Source organism: Puma concolor, chromosome E4, assembly GCF_028749965.1.
Source record: "Puma concolor isolate L17-30 chromosome E4, mPumCon1.1.hap2, whole genome shotgun sequence".
In the NCBI taxonomy this organism is placed as follows: Eukaryota; Metazoa; Chordata; class Mammalia; order Carnivora; family Felidae; genus Puma; species Puma concolor.
Window position 1 is genome coordinate 46,109,800 of NC_141683.1, and position 16,389 is coordinate 46,126,188.

The following is a 16,389-nucleotide window of genomic DNA, read 5'->3' on the forward strand; positions in this document are numbered from 1 at the left end:
GTTTCAACAAAAGGGAAGAGAAAGCCCTGACTCCTGTGTCAGGTGCTTTGCCTAAACTATCTCCTTTACTTTTTTTTTTTTAATTTTTTTTTAACGTTTATTTATTTTTGAGACAGAGAGAGACACAGCATGAACGGGGGAGGGGCAGAGAGAGAGGGAGACACAGAATCGGAAGCAGGCTCCAGGCTCTGAGCCCTCAGCCCAGAGCCTGACGCGGGGCTCGAACTCGCGGACCGCGAGATCGTGACCTGAGCTGAAGTCGGACGTTTAACCGACTGAGCCACCCAGGCTCCCCTCTCCTTTACTTTTTGTAGCATTCATGAAACCACGTTTTATAGTGTTTGTTTCCTTTTTGCCTTTACAGCATCCCTTACCCCATTTTCAGGTAAAATCACACCCGTTTTCCTTGGGAGATGAACTCTCCATCACTGAATGAATACTTGATGACCTACCCTACTGAATTAAAGGTGTGGAAAGTAACATGAGCCAGACCAGGTAGGCACCCTCTCCTGGGAATCTGAGTCTTGAGCAGTCAGCCACGGATGGAAGATGGTTGGAACTGACAACATGGACGCCTTGAAGAATGCTTTCATTAGTTGTTACTATCTCCACAACTCCCTGGAATCCGGTCATTTTGATTGGCTCGTGTTTCTTCTGTTGCTTGCAAAAAAGAGCTCTAACTAGCTGAGGCAAGGCAGTTCCCATTTCAGAAATAAGGAAACCTAAGCTCAGAGGGATTAAGTGTTTTGGCTCAGATCATCATTTGATATTTGTCACCAAGTGTCTGATTTCAAAACCTGTCTTCTATACTTATTCTACCACGCTTTCTCAAATGCTGCAGACTGGATTCAAATCTTGTCTAGCTAGGTAAGTTTGGGAAAGCTGTGTGCCAATTTCTAAATGCCAATTTCCTGATCTCTAAAACAGAGTAACAATAGTCATGCATACCATAAAGTTATAGTAAGGATAAAATAAGTAATTTGTGTGAGAAGTTTGGGCACAGTGCCTGGAACATAATAAGTGATTAGTAAATGTTAGTTGCTCTGATGATGATGGCAATGACGATGATGGTATCAGTGAGAGTTCCAGCAAGAAAAAGGGGATATTTGAAGAGATTAATAAAGGGGCTACTTAGAAAAGTAAAGGCAAGGTTAAGGAAACCCAGAAAGGGTTAGGTGAAGGACCCCAGGAAACTGTAGAAACAACAGCAAGCTGTAGACCCAGGCTGCCCAGCATGGGCTGGGATCTCTGGCTGTGTTTCAAAAATAGTGGCTGTGGCAAATGTAGTCAACTGTAGCCCTGCAAGGAGGGAGGCAGGAAAGTAAATCCCCTGCCCTTTCTCTCCCAGCTCATCCTCTAATCTTCCGCCAGTGCCTTAAATTGGCCAAACCTAGCCAGAAGCCAGAGGACAAGGAAGCCTGGTTGATGCTGTCTATAAAGATCAGCTTCTCAGGACACAAGGCAGGGTGGAGAAAAATGGAAACACGCTTTCACCTTAAGCCACACTTTGCCTCAGCATCCTTTCATCTGAGTAAAAAAAAAAAAAAAAAAACTTACATCCTCAATACAGAGGACCCACAGCTACCATTCATTGTGGGAGATATGAATTCAGCCAAAATCTCACCTAAACGTCAGATGTCAGCCATTACCAGTGCCTTTTATATAAGGTTTCAGAGAAATAGAGGGGGAAAAATGACCAATATAAAACAGTGGCACAGTGCTGTTTCTGAGGCTAATGTGAGGACTAAGTGGAGAGGCATGGCTTCTTTCATCTATCACCAATTCTCTGTTCTCCAACCCCTAAACTGGATCGGGGTGCTTATATGCAAGAAAGTTCTAAGACAATTTGGGGGTTCAGGGTTCTTTGTCTTTTCTGCATCTGCCCGAATACTCCCAGCCCATGTCTCAAAGGTAGGCACTATTTTTTTTTTATTTTTATTTATTTTTGAAGGAGAGAGAGAATGTGTGAGCAGAGGAGGGGCAAAGAGAGAGGGAGACACAGAATTTGAATCGGGCTCCAGGCTCTGAGCCGTCAGCACAGAGCCCGACGCGGGGCTTGAACTCATGAATGGTGAGATCATGACCTGAGCCAAAGTCGGACGCTTAACCAACAGAGCCACCCAGGTGCCCCCAGGCATTGTTTAAAGCTTATACCCTGACTGTATCTCCAAAGCTTTAAATCAGTACTTTTATCTGTGTACATTATTTAGGACTGACAGAAAAAGCCAACTCACCCCACTGTCTTGAAAATTACCATTGTCATCATAGCACCTAAGGACCACAGCTAAATGATTTTTTAATACCTTGCCCTTCACCTGCATGGCATCCCAATCCCTGTTACTAGTAATAATTTTAATAATATACTATGGATTATACATATTCCATTTTCTTACATCAAGAAAGTTCTATGTTCTGGGGTACCTGGGTGGCTCAGTAGGTTAAGTCTCAGACTCTTGGTTTCTACTCAGGTCATGAATTCATGGTTTGTGGGTTCGAGCCCCACATCTGGTTCTGCAGCTGACAGCATGAAACCTGCTTAGGATTCTCTCTCTCTCTCTCTTCTCTGTGCCCCCCCCCCCCACTTGCACTGTCTCTGTCTCTCTCAAAATAAATAAATAAACTTAAAAAAAAAAGAAGAAAGTTCTATGTTCTCATCGAATGTGTTAGTAACCTGTATCAGTTTCCTATTGCTACTATAATAAATTACCATGAACTTATTGACCTAAAACAACACATATTTATTATCTTACAACTCTGTAGGTCAAAACTCTGAGACGGGTCTCACTGGGCTAAAATCAAGGTATCAGCAGGACTGTATCCTTGCTGAAGACTCTAGGGAAGCATCTCTTTCCATGACTTTTCCATTTCTAGGGACTGGCTGCATTTCATGGCTCATGACGCCCTTCCATGTCCAAAGTCAGAAACAGCTGGTCAGTCTTTCTTACCTCACACCAGTCTGGCACTGATTCCTCTTCTGCCTTCCTCTTCCACTTTCAGGATCCTTGTGATTGCATTGGGCCCACCCAGGATAATCTTCCTATCTTGAGGTCAACTGATAGGCAACCTTAATTCTATCTGCCACCTTAACTGTCCTTTACCACCTAACATGTTCACAGATCCCAGGGATTAAGATGTGGACATTTTGGGGAGGACGTCCTTCTGCCTTCCACATGATACAATCCCAATGTACAATTTGGGAGATCTATTTCTTGAGGCCGTTCATAGTGGGATCACTGCATCAGTCTGGGTCCTGTCAGAAAAGAAATAGCACATTTAAAAGTGATGATTGGAGGCACCGGGGTGGCTCAGTCGGTTAAACATGTTCAGGTCATGATCTCACAGTTCGTGGGTTCGAGCCACACGTCAGGTTCTGTGCTGACAGCTAGGAGCCTGGAGCTTGCTTCCGATTCTGTCTCTCCCTCTCTCTCTGCCACTCTCCCACTCATTGTCTCTCTCTCTCCCTCTTTCTCTCTCTCTCTCAAAAGTAAATAAACATTAAAAATTAAAAACAAAACCAAAAGCCATGATTGGAAAATAGTTAATGAAGGGCAAAGATGTGGGCAGGGTTAAATGAAATCAACAAGGGATAATAAAGCTCCCTAAGTACAATAATAGCAGAAAGGGGCAAGGATTGGAGGAAGCAGTTACCAAAGCCAGGTAAGGGCTATGGCCTTAGGTGGAGAAACACAGCCAGTGCCAAGTCATGGCCCAGGAGGGAAGGAGCCAAGGGAATAAATACCCTAATCTCTCTTTGCTTCCACCCTTTGATCTCCTCCCAGAACTGTCCATGGACTAAACCTGCCCAATCCGGAAGGCAAGGGAGCGAGGCTATGTGGCCAATAAAAATCAGTAACTCAGGACACAGAGCAGGTGGAGAAAGGTAAAGGACTGGTCTGTTGGGGCAGACTCTACACACATACTATTTAGTTAAATAATTCTTACTGGAGGAGAAGTGGAATCTACCACCCAGCAGGAAATTCGTATTTTAAAGTAGCCAGTTTAGCCCAAATTAATCCCAAATCCCAAGTGGAATTTATGGGGAAATTTTTTTGAGCTGCAAGGCCTAAAGGAAGTCCTATGTGTGAAATTGCACTATAGGACGTATATTTTATACAACTAATAAAAATAAAGAGGTACCATATATACACAGAACTATATGGAGCAGGGAGGATTTCATTGGGTCACAGTGATGAAGCACTGATCCAAAGGGTTTAGCCATGAAGGAATCATAACTTTCCTATCATTTCATCATTTCATCAGAGGTGGTCGTCATCACATCCTGGACAAAATGTTAGTCTGGCAGGGTATGTGGTTTATATATCGCTTTTCATCTTGCCAGTGGTTACCCAGATGCCATTTTTGCAATAACTCCAATGAAGGTATAGGTCCAAAAGTAGGGAAAGCAAAGAAACCATTATATGTGTGTCAGTCACTCACATGCCATGTTCATGAAAAAAATTACAAACTAAACAAATAAAAACCACCAGCTTGGCTGAATACTGGCTCAGGGCAAAGAGTTTTCCTCACAGTGGAGAAATTTCTAGTGAAGGAGAGAGACACAGTTGTAGAGGAAAGTACATTTTAGCAAATGGGAAAATCTTCCAAGGAAAACTCAATGCAGAAGAAATTCTTTTTCCTTCCTCAAAACACAGAGGGCTATAAATTCCTGCCTCCAAAATGTCTGGAAGGAAAGGACCTCACAGAGAGCAGTTGCTCTCTTTTTCAAAGTGAAGTTCAGGAAGAATGGCACATCCAAGGCCCTGCATTACATTGTCTATGGAATAATTTCATTGGTAAAGAAATAGCATTTAGACATACAGCAACTGAAGTCTGGATAATTGAGGTCAAGGTAATCTTCTTCACTTGGTTTTTTTTAAAAAAGGTTGAGAACAATACAGGCTTCTTATTCTGAAACATTTAAGCAGTACAGAATAATATAAAGCGAAAAGCAAAAGTTTTCCCTTTCTTTCTCCCTCTCTTGACTTTCCTCCTTCTTTCCCTTTCTCCCCTCCACCTCGAGATCTCGAGATCTCGAGATGTGTGTGTGTGTGTGTGTGTGTGTGTGTGTATCCATCTGTCTTTCTCCAGCCACTTATACACACATTTTGGGGGACAGCTAGCAGTCTGTCAAACACACTTTAACAAAGAAGGAATTTACAGAAGGCTATTGGGTAGCTCACAGGATTATCAGGAGGACTTGAAAACCAGGAACAGAAAAGCAGGCAAACACCTAAGGGTTCCCAGACAGCTGTGGGCACAACCAAGTCCAGAAAGGGCCCATGTACTGTCAGCGCCCCCCCGGCGCGTGTTGCAAATACGTCTGAAGGGGCCATCACTGGACACTGAACTGCTCTCGTTGCATTTTCCAGTCCTCTACTGTTGTACAAATGGTCACACTATTATTTCTCCATCTTCACATCACAACCTTCCTGTCTGCAGTCTCGGGTAAGAGAGTTGGATTGACGAGACTCAATCCGATTGGCTGAAGCACAGCTTCCAGAGGGTAAGGATAGAGAATGTTTGGTTAACTAGGGTGCGTGGCAGGATGGTACCACCTGCCAAGAGTCACACAGTAGAAATCTCAAATTGGAAGAAAGTTTGGATGCTGAGCAGCCCAAGACAGACAAACCCCTATTATACAGACTCTGGCCTTTTAGTGGGCAAGTTGTCTGTCAAGAGATTCAGCTCAAATCTTCCCAGGCAGCAACCCCAAAAGAAAGAGAACATCTCTCTTACAATATCCATGTGTTAAACTCAGGAAATATTCTGACACTGTTTGGGTGCTCATTCCTGCACCAGCCACTGGAGTCCTTGGAGTGGAATATTTTGATCGGCTCAGCTTGGACAAGCATGCCCACATCTGTGACCGAGAGCGGTTAGGTAGGCACCACAATTGAAAACCACTCATAACCCAGGAAGCGAGTAGAAGATGGTTGTTCCAAGGAAGATACACTGAAGATAGAAACATAATGTACATTTTAGGAGGTCTCGTGATCATTTGGTCCATAATTTGACTCTTGTTTCTTTATGTTAAAGATTGTATTTATTTATTAGAGAGAGAGAGAGCAAGAATGGGGAAGAGGGGCAGAGGGAGAGGGCAAGATAATTGTAAGCAGGGGGGCACCTGGGTGGCTCAGCTGGTTGAGCGTCCAACTTTGGCTCAGGGCATGATCTCACAGCTCATGAGTTCGAGCCCCGCGTTGGGCTCTGTGCTGACAGCTCACAGCCTGGAGCCTGCTTCGGATTCTGTGTCTCCCTCTCTCTCTGCCCCTAACCCACTCATATTCTGTCTCTGTCTCTCTCAAAAATAAATACACATTAAAAAAATTTTTAATCTAATCTTAAACAGGATCCACACCCAGTACAGAGCCTGATGAGGGGCTTGATCTTAGTATAGTGAGATCATGACCTGAGCCGAAAGCAAGAGTCCAACATTTAACCGATTTCACCACCCAGGCACCCCTCTCATTTCTCTTTTTGAATTTAGTTATTATATCTTCCTTTCTCAGTCACCTGAATATCACCATAAAATCTCAGATGTTGTTATTAATGGATCTCAGATTTCATCAGGTAGCTCCTTAAAACTATAGATAAGACTTGAGCCATGACAGAATAGCCGGTGTGGGATTAGCCCTCCTTCCACAAACAACTAAAACTGTACAAAATGTATAAGGCAACTGTTGTCAAGCTTTGAGCAACAGGCAGCACAAGTCTGTAGTCCTTGAGACCAGGAAAAATTCACAAGGTGATCCCTATGATTGTCATCTCTCTCTGCCTGGAGACAACTTCAGAGTTTGGAGATGCTGAACTAGTTAGGATCTTTAAGACAAAGCAAGACACTAGGTAGGGAGGAGTTACACAGAAGTGAGACTCAAAAATCTTGACCTTGGCTAAGGACTAGGCTGTGCATGTTCTAAGTTTACCAGAGAGTGGCTTCTATGTGAGTGGGACAAAGGGATCTGAGAGATGAAGCTGGGAAATGTTGGTGTGCCAGCCCAGCCAGAGAGTAGAGACCTCATTAACACCCTGGGTATCCAGCCGAGACACCAGAAACACCATGCGTTAGTACTAAGGATCATGATCTAGAAGGCCTACAATAGACTCAGTAACAAGACCTAAAAACAAGACTTCTGATTGGTAGAGCCATCAGAGTTTGGAAGCTGACTCTACCCAGTTTACAGAGTCTTAGAAAACACCAGCACCTTCCACATATCTACTATAAGAAAGCATAAAACATGTTTATGTAGATTTAAGGTGCTCAGCAAGCAATTGAATTGCCTCCTGGAACAAAAATCAGAGGAAGATTGTAGAAAATAAAAATTGACTACAAGATGGTCCAAAGATTTGATTTGCAAACAAAGATTTAGTGCAGCAACCATAAATATTTTTAAAGATTTAAAATACAATGTGGTCTCAGTGAGCTATCAGGTAGGGAATCTCAACAGAGGAGTGAAAACTATTTTTTAAAAAACATAAGAATTCTAGAGCTACAATGTACAACAACTTAAATGAAAAGTTCACTGGAAAGGATTCATACCTGAATGGAGATGACAGGAGAATTAATCAGTGAACTTGAAGACAAATTAATAGAAATTATCACTTAAGAACATTAAATAAAAATATTTCTAAAAAAGGGATCTCAGGGATGTGTAAGATAATAGAAAACAGTCTGACATCTATGTAATTGAAATGCCAGAAAGAAAAGAAAGTGAAGAAGGTACATAAAAAATTTCTGTAAAAGTAATGGTTCACATTTTCTTAGATTTGATGATTAACTGACTTACAAATCCCAGAAGCATAGTCTGTTCCAAGCAGGATTCTGATTACTAAGCAGGTAAGAAAACCACACGTAGACACACAGTCAAACTACTGGGTTTGATGTGTGAAAAGATGAATCTAATGTATAGTGTCAGACAACAGACCAGTGCTCCCCTGGGTCTGGGAGTGGAGGGAAGAGGTTGACTAGAAGGAACCATCAGAGAACTTTTGGAATGATGTTCTATGCGTTGACCATGAAGGTGGCTGGCTGATGGCTGTAAGCGTTTGTGAAAACTCATCATGCTGTATTCTTAAAGTATGTACATCTTATTGTATGCAAATTATTTCTAAATAAAGTTGACTTAAAAAACTAGAGGTAATACTTAGTCAAGATAACACTTCAAACATCCGGATTTATTTTCTGTCTTATTTTCGTGCCATTAGTCTATTTTTATTCAGAGAAATCTGATTTTTGTTCCTTCCTGCAAAAGAATAAACTGGCCCACAAGTGAAAATTTTAAACACAAATGACATGTTGTTTGCCTTTTTCCCCACTTAATAACAGACTTCTGCCTAATCAAATTCACTTACACAAAATATACCCAACTACAGGGGCGCCTGGGAGGGTCAGTCCATTAAGTGTCCTACTCTTGGTTTCAACTCAGGTCATGATCTCATGGTTGCTGAGTTTGAGCCCCACACAGGGCTCTGTGCTGACTGACAGTGTGGAGCCTGCTTGGGATTCTCTGTCTCCCCCTCTCTCTCCCCCTCCACTGCTCATGCTCACTTGCTCTCTCTCTCTTTCAAAATAAATAAAGAAAAAAACCCAACTACACATCTTCTTCCACTCAATATTTAATCTCTTTAAAAAAAAATTTTAATGCTTATTTATTTTTGAAGGAGAGAGAGAGACAGAGCACAAGCAGGGGAGGGGCAGAGAGAGGGACACACAGAATCTGAAGCAGGCTCCAGGCTCTGAGGTGTCAGCACAGAGCCCGACGCGGGGCTCAAACTCACAAACCATGAAATCGTGACCTGAGCCAAAGTCGGACACTTAACCTACTGAGCCACCCAGGCATCCCGATATTTAATCTCTTAATAGAATAGCACTGTTTTTGCATCTAATCATTGGATACCACACATTACTGTTACTATATGTTAAAATGTAGATTACCCAAACTTTCGCTGTTTAAATATTCATACATTATAAATGAATATGAAAGTGCTGTTAAAACCAACATGTTGTGTTTATAATTTGCCATTTAATTTCTTGCTTAATTATTTAAAAAATTAAAACTTCAATATTTTGGAAGTGATGCAAAATTTCAACTTATGTTTTAAAAGTGTTCTGAGAATTTTATCCAATACAGACAGATTTTAGGTTTCTATGGGAGTGAAATGCTTTAAATTACTTAATGGATCTGATTATTCAGAATTAGTCCTTCCCTTCCAAAGAAATGTTTTAGTTGTAAATGAAGACAGATTCTAGTTGAGGTTGTGTGATGTAAAACGCTAGAAAAAAGCAGAAGGGATATACTCTCAGTGCACAAAACAATAGTAGCAATAAAGCCTGTGAAGTTATTTTGGTCAATTTTACTACATACATTTTTAAAATATTGTTTTAAGTTTACTTATTTATTTTGAAAGAGAGAGAGAGAGAGAGAGAGCATGAGTGGGGTAGGGGCAGAGAGAGAGGGGGAGACAGAATCCCAAGCAGGCTCCACACTGTCAGCACAGAGCCTAATGTGGGGCTCAAACTCATGAACCATGAGGTCATGACCAGAGCCAAAATCAAGGGTCAGACACTTAACCAACTGAGCCACCCAGGAGCCCCAGTAAAAAAAAAAAAAAAAAATTTAAAGGATGAGCCTATAGGGATAAAACAAGATGATATAAACAGAGAAGAATAGTATATTTGTTAAAGTATCACTGAGGTAAAGAGCTTTTAGATTAATGAAGAGAAACTCAAACCATAAGCTTACAGTAGACCACCGTCTAGAATCTGGAACTGGCACAAAGGCTTTAAATCCTGGTCCCATTACTTAACACCTATTTGATTCCCCTAAGGCTCAGTTTTATGTTTGAAAAACAGCTGTAATAATGGTCCTTGCCTCCCAGGATTGTTGTGAAAATTAAATGATAATACATGCAAATTTCCTAACATGGCAGGAGGCACATAGACATGCCCCTCAACAGCGACTAAAAGAGAATGACCAGTGTCCTTCTCACGATTAAATCTTGGTAGCAGGTGTGGCAAAAGATTCTCTTTCTGGCTCTTAACAAAGTTGTAAAAGCCAACATATAAGGAAAGGCTCTCTGTCGTCGTGCTAGTCATACTTCAAGTGGCTCAAATGCCCCAGAGGGAAGCTTATACTCTAGATGTTCTGGGATCTAACCATTTATGCTGTAGAAGGATGTTGGAAGCAAGGTGACCTTCTGAATAACAGAGAAGCTGTTCTCATGTGCTATGATGATGATGTTAGCAATGACAGCCATTTCCCTAACCAAGTTGACTACTGACCCAAAAATGAGATTAAAAACTACACTTTTTTTTTTTCCTGAGCCCTGAAAAGCCCAAAGAGAGAACTAAATAAGAAACAGGCTTGAGATCTGGATGATATCCAGGTCAGTGGCTATAGGATATTCTTCTAATTGTTTTGTCACTACAAATTTAATGCCCACAATATGCCAATGCCTGCACATTTTTATTTATGACATGATATAATAATTTAATTATGGCAGGCAGTTCAAAATGGTGACTATTTGTGTCTCCTTAAGAAATATGCCAATTTCTTATTCATTCTGGAATATTGTTGGGGGTGGGGGAAGGTGGGGCAGAGGGACAGACAGAGGGAGGGGAAGAAGTGGACATATGAGCTACATAATCTTCTGCCCACTGAAGGGACAAAAAACCTAAAGGGTTTAAAATCTACATGATACAATATTGCTATGGCAACCACTATTGCCTTAAACAAGGTAAGATTTAAGTGTTGGGGCTCCTGGGTGGCTCAGTCGGTTAAGCCTCCTACTTTGGCTCAGGTCATGATCTCACAGTTCATGGGTTCGAGCCCTGTGTTGGGCTCTGTGCTGACAACTCGGAGCCTGGAGCCTGCTTCAGATTCTGTGTCTCCCTCTCTCTCTGCCCCTCCCCAGCTCATGCTCTGTCTCTCTCTCTCCCTCAAAAATAAATGAACAAAAAATAAAATAAATAAATAAATAAATAAATAAATAAATAAATAAATAAAATAAAAAAATCTAAGATTTAAGTGTTTTGTTTTTAATTTCAGTTTTTATCAAAATAATGATTGTGTGTGGTAAAAATCAAATAATAAAGAATTCATAAAGCTTGGTATTTCCCCAACTACCTCTTGATATATTTTCATCTCTTTGTATTTTCTCTTTTCAACTCTTTAGTTATTTCCACAAGTGTAGGTACTATAATTATAACGCTGTAGTCTTATTATCATTTATAATTATGATCAATTAATGCATAAGAAATGAAAATTTACCTCGCATTAACATCCCCTTCTGCATCCTCTTCCCAATATTTAGTATTCATACGACTTTTAATTCTTCCATTGGTTACTTTTGTAACATGAAATAATATGATTAGACTATTTGTTTCCATTGATTTTCTACTGAGTCATTCCAACTTGGAAAACTGCCTTACCCTTCCTTTCCATATCTCCCCTACCCCCACTGCCATCTATCAGCTCTATATTATTTTGCATCATCCAATATTTATTCATAATTACATTTTGTCCTGAGATTTCACCGATATTCCTGCTTTGTTTGTGGACTGACTCTGAAATTTAAAAATGAATAAACAGTGTTTGCGTTAGTATAACAGTGTAACTACTGTCTACTGCTCCGCAAAGCAGTGTATTAGGGTTACTTTTCATTTTCTCTAGGCTTTATAGTGCCAGGGTTGGGCCACTTTAAAGAAGCTCTTTATAGCGTCAAAGCCAAATAGATTTCCCTTTTTCCATTATGTCATTTGCCTAAATTGACACCACATTTTGGATTGCCTCTTATTGCACAGCACTTTTCTTATAGTCTTTGTTTTTCTGAGTCTTTTTTTGCCCTTACTTATTTGATTAGAGGTTGGCATTTCAAACTTTTATTAATATTCTCAATTAATGCCATTTTTAATCACATATTTTATTCCACAGAGATTTCCCTCCTGGTCCCATCTGGCCTCTTGCTCCAGTGGGGACTGGGGCTCTAGAGTTGCTGCAAATGTCACCCTGAAAATTCCCATCATTGTTTTAACTTAGTTGGATAGACTGTTTCTCGAATCCTATGTCTTCCTTTTTTTTTTTTTTTTTAAGTTTTATTTGTTTGAGAGACAGAGTGAGCGTGCATGGGAGGGGCAGAAAGAGACAGAGAGAAGGAAACTGAGAATCCCAGGCAAGCTCCGTGCTGTGAGCCCAGAGCCCGATGCAAGCTTCAAACTCACAAACCATGAGATCATGACCTGAGCTGAAACCAAGAGTCAAATGCTCAACCGAGGCACCCCTCCTTTTTCTTTTTTATCCCAATTATGTGGAGTAGTACATCCTCCAGGAATTAAGACAAATTGTTTGCAAATTACATTTTCTGAGTGCTTTCATGCTGAAATCATTATTGGCCAGTCTGGGGATATAAATAATTTTCTTTAGCATCTTTAAAGCACTGTATCTTTTGTTTTCAGGCCTCCAGACTGACTCTTTAGAAGTCTGGTGACAATCTGATTCCCCTTCCCTTGCATGTGAACTGTTGTATCTCTCTGAAAGCTTTGGGGGATGTTCTCTTTTTAGTGTTCGGTGATTTTATGAAGATGTATCCAGGTGTGGGTCTGTTTTAAATTCATTGTGGGGAAGGCTCTACCTAGTTTTCAGTTCTAGGAACTTCTCTTTGTAATATAATTTTCTCTCTTATCTCCCTCCCTTTTTTCTGAAGCCTTAATTAATAAAAAAATGGCTTTCCTGGATTACTATTTGAATGCCTCATTTTACAATTTTATGTATTTTATATTTTCAATCTGTTTGACCTATTCTACATTTTGAGGGGTTTTCTCAACCTTAATTTTCAATCTTTCAATTGAATGTCTAGTTTCAGTCATCATTCAGCCCCAGGGAGCTCTTTACTCTTCTCCGATTGTTCCATTTTGGAGCCCACGGATGGCAGCTGTGGAGGTGTACCTTTCAAATCTCCCTCTGGGAAGAACCTGCTAGAAGTGGTGTGGTTGACTGAGCGCCTACAGGTGCAGATCTCTGGAATCCACCGCAGCATCCACCCCGAGCCTTCACTCACTGGAAGCTCGCAGGCAATGACCGAGCATGGTGGGGACCCCAGAGCCTTTCCACCAATAACCCAGGGGGCTGGCTGAGACATTCTCAGATGGCCCGCAGTCTGAAGCTCTTCCCCTCCCCTTTGAAAGCTGTTGGACCTGCATCACAGACTGAAGGCTCCCCACTCCTCCTGTCCCCTCGGGCCTTTATCTTTCACAGCCGTTAGCCCCCATATATCTCTCATACTGGTTACTTTATCTTGGCTTTTGCTTCCCAGAGGACTAGAACTGACAGAGCATCCCATCCTTTCTTTATGAATATACTATCTACTCACACCTCTTTCAACATATTTAGCTTATTCTTATAACACCCAACACACGTAACAGGATGCGCTTTACCTCATATAGTGACCTGGTAAGGTCAAATCACATTGCAGTAAACTGAAATTCATTAGGAAAAAAAAATGCCATCAACACATCAAAAAAAGGAAGGAAGGAAGCTAGAAGCACCCTTCCCCCACCATGTTTCCAGAGGAGGCAAAATTTTTAATAATTCTAATAGTTGAAATAACACAGCAAAATATATGAAAGCATGATTCTGTTCCACCTGCTATTACATAAAAATTTCAGATTTTGTGGCAAGATATGCTATTACCTCATTCAAATAATCAGTGGCAGGGATCACGCAGGGCCTTGTACTTCTAGTTATCCTCATACTTGTCCAGCCTTGTCTTGCTACTGGATTTTTGGATTGTTGAGGGCAAGGGGCCATATCAGGCACTGAAGAAGTGCCTGGTAATAATAACAGTAAGAACAGGTGCTGATTATTGTATGCTAACTATATGCCAGATAAGCTGGTAAACACTTTATGTGCATTGTTTTCTTTAATCCATGCAAACAATCCAGTTTTACAGATGGAAGCACCGAATCTCCAAGAGGCGGTGAAAGCTGCCCACGGTCCCACCTTAGGAGGCTAGAAGGAGGCACACACCTGCCTGCCCCCCTGAATGGACACTCTCCGTCGCACCCAGACACTGCCTCCACCGACGCGGAACACATACAGGACCCGCAGTAGTTTCGGTTACATATAAAGTGAGTTATAAAAACGTCATTTAGTGCCCTGTAATGTGCATTCTATAGCCTTGTGATGGGGAATGCATGTGCAGAGCCAAAGAAGTCGTGTACATTTTGAAATGATCTTCCTGGGAAGAAGCACACCGTTTGTCAATATCAAATCTTATCTCGTTTGAAGTTCCCAGACTCTCTGGAGCTCTAATAAGAAGTAGCTTGCTAATCTTTGAAATACAAATGCTGATCAGCAGAGTTGTGTTTTTTTTTTTTTTGTTTTTTTTTTTTTTGTTTTTTTCCCTCTTCTGTCGTTTAGGGCCTCTGTGGGAGGGAAGATCATGTTAACATATGCATGCTTACTCACTTACAGAAAACCAACTCTTTATTTACCTGAGCTTCTCCTCATGTCCCTGGACAAGTAATTAAACCAAATCATTGACCTCTTCTGGAGCAGCTTATGAGTCATTTTTTGCTAAGTGAAAGAAAAGGTGTTTGGAAAAAGAAAATGCCATTGGTCCAGAATCAGAATAAGTAAGTTTATACAGAAAATATGCACAGGAGACTTGGCAGCATCTTTTGGGGCCTATTTTTTTCCCTAATATTCAGAAACATGAACTTTCATAACAACAAATGTCATCCTTTCTGTTCTTGGAATCCCTTTATGCGTTGCACGTAGCTCATGAGGGATTGCGTGTCATGACAATTACAACATTGCATTCAGCTGTTTATTAGAAGGTTAGGATTCACCCAAGAATCGGATATGTGACTCCCTTCCCTCTCCTGAGAAGAATATAGGTATTTGGAGGCAAAATTCTATTTGTTTTTCCTCCTAATATTTTCTAGTCACCAGTCCATATGGCCCTAACACGTGTTTTCACTTCTCTTAACGTACCCATTCAGAAGTTACCAGAGGTTAGCAATCAGAATCCCAGAATATAAGATGGCAACCCCAGTCGTTAGAACTGAGCTGTAACATGTACAAGGGACTGGTATACAAAAGATGTTTGGAAACTAATGCTGGCTAGTTCCCAGGTACTGTTTCAGTTTATGGTCAATCTAAGAGTCTCTGGAAAACATATAAGCTGATGCTCTCTTGACTCCAGTGGCTACTGTTTGGCTTGTCTCTTTGAAAGTGTCATGTCCCCCCACCCAGAGCCAGCTGAAGTGTTTGCTTTTTCTCAAACCTGACTTAACGCAAGCAAAACTTGAAAATTTTAAAACATTTTTGGGGGCGCCTGGGTGGCTCAGTGGGTTAAGCATCCGACCTCAGCTCAGGTCATGATCTCACGGTTCGTGGGTTCGAGCCCCATGTCAGGCTCTGTGCCGACAGGTCAGAGCCCGGAGCCTGCTTCAGGTTCTGTGTCTACCTCTCTCTCCCTGCCCCTCCCCTGCTCACACTCTGTCTCTCTCTCTCTCAAAAATAAATAAAACGTTAAAACGTTTTTTAAAAAACATTTTTTTGAAAGATGGAATTGACCTGAAGAATGAGAAGACAGTTGCTTAATGATCTGAATTTCATTCATTCTACGAAGGTACTGTTTTAAACCTCTGGCATGGATGTCAGTGATATGATGGAATAAGACAAACGTCACTAATAAGGTCACTGCCATCATGGAGCAATGGCAGACAGATCACCATTTAAATATACACGAATTAGGGTTATTGTAGGTCATACAAAGGCAAGATCTAGAGAGCTGTGACCATCTAGAGAACTATGAGGATGAGCAAGAGAGGGAAACAATATCACTTAGGGGAGACAAGGAAATCTTCTTTGAGAAGGTGGCATTTAGGCTGAGACGAGTTGGAGTTGGCAGGGGAAGAGTGTGGACAAGCAGTCCAGCCTGTGTGAAAGTGCAGAGGTGAGAAGGAACCAGAAAGTCGGTGTGACTTCAGAGCAGAGTGTGAAGTTCTTTTGGAGCCCCAGGTAATCTCTGAAGAGTAGAGACTTCTATGACCACAGCCCAACCTCAGTTACGAAACCCCTGCAAACCACACAATATTGGGCATGCAGTAAATGATTTGCCAAAATGCCATAATCATACACAGCTCAACACGGTGAAGAAATGTAAGCTGCCTCCTACAGACACACCTGCACTCATACCAGATGATGTGCATACAAGATTATTCATGGCAACATTGCCTTAACCAAAGATGAGAAAAAACCCAGTGTTTCTCAGTAAGAGGCTGGTCAAGATAACGCCATACGATGGAATAGAATGCCTCTGAAAAAAGAATGGATGAGTTCCTTACATTCTCAAATGAAAAAATCTCCAACATACAATATTGAAAAA

General features: G+C 41.3%; 1 long non-coding RNA gene across 1 annotated transcript in view; it reads left to right on the forward strand.

Moving 5' to 3' along the window:
* The window catches only part of LOC147572635 (uncharacterized), a 124,984-nt gene extending 110,433 nt beyond the window's left edge, over window positions 1-14,551 (forward strand). Inside the window, exons 16-17 of the long non-coding RNA XR_015246002.1 lie at window positions 365-495; window positions 13,937-14,551. This is a non-coding gene — a long non-coding RNA (uncharacterized LOC147572635). The remainder of the gene's footprint in view (window positions 1-364; window positions 496-13,936) is intronic.
* Window positions 14,552-16,389: the final 1,838 nt, after the last annotated feature.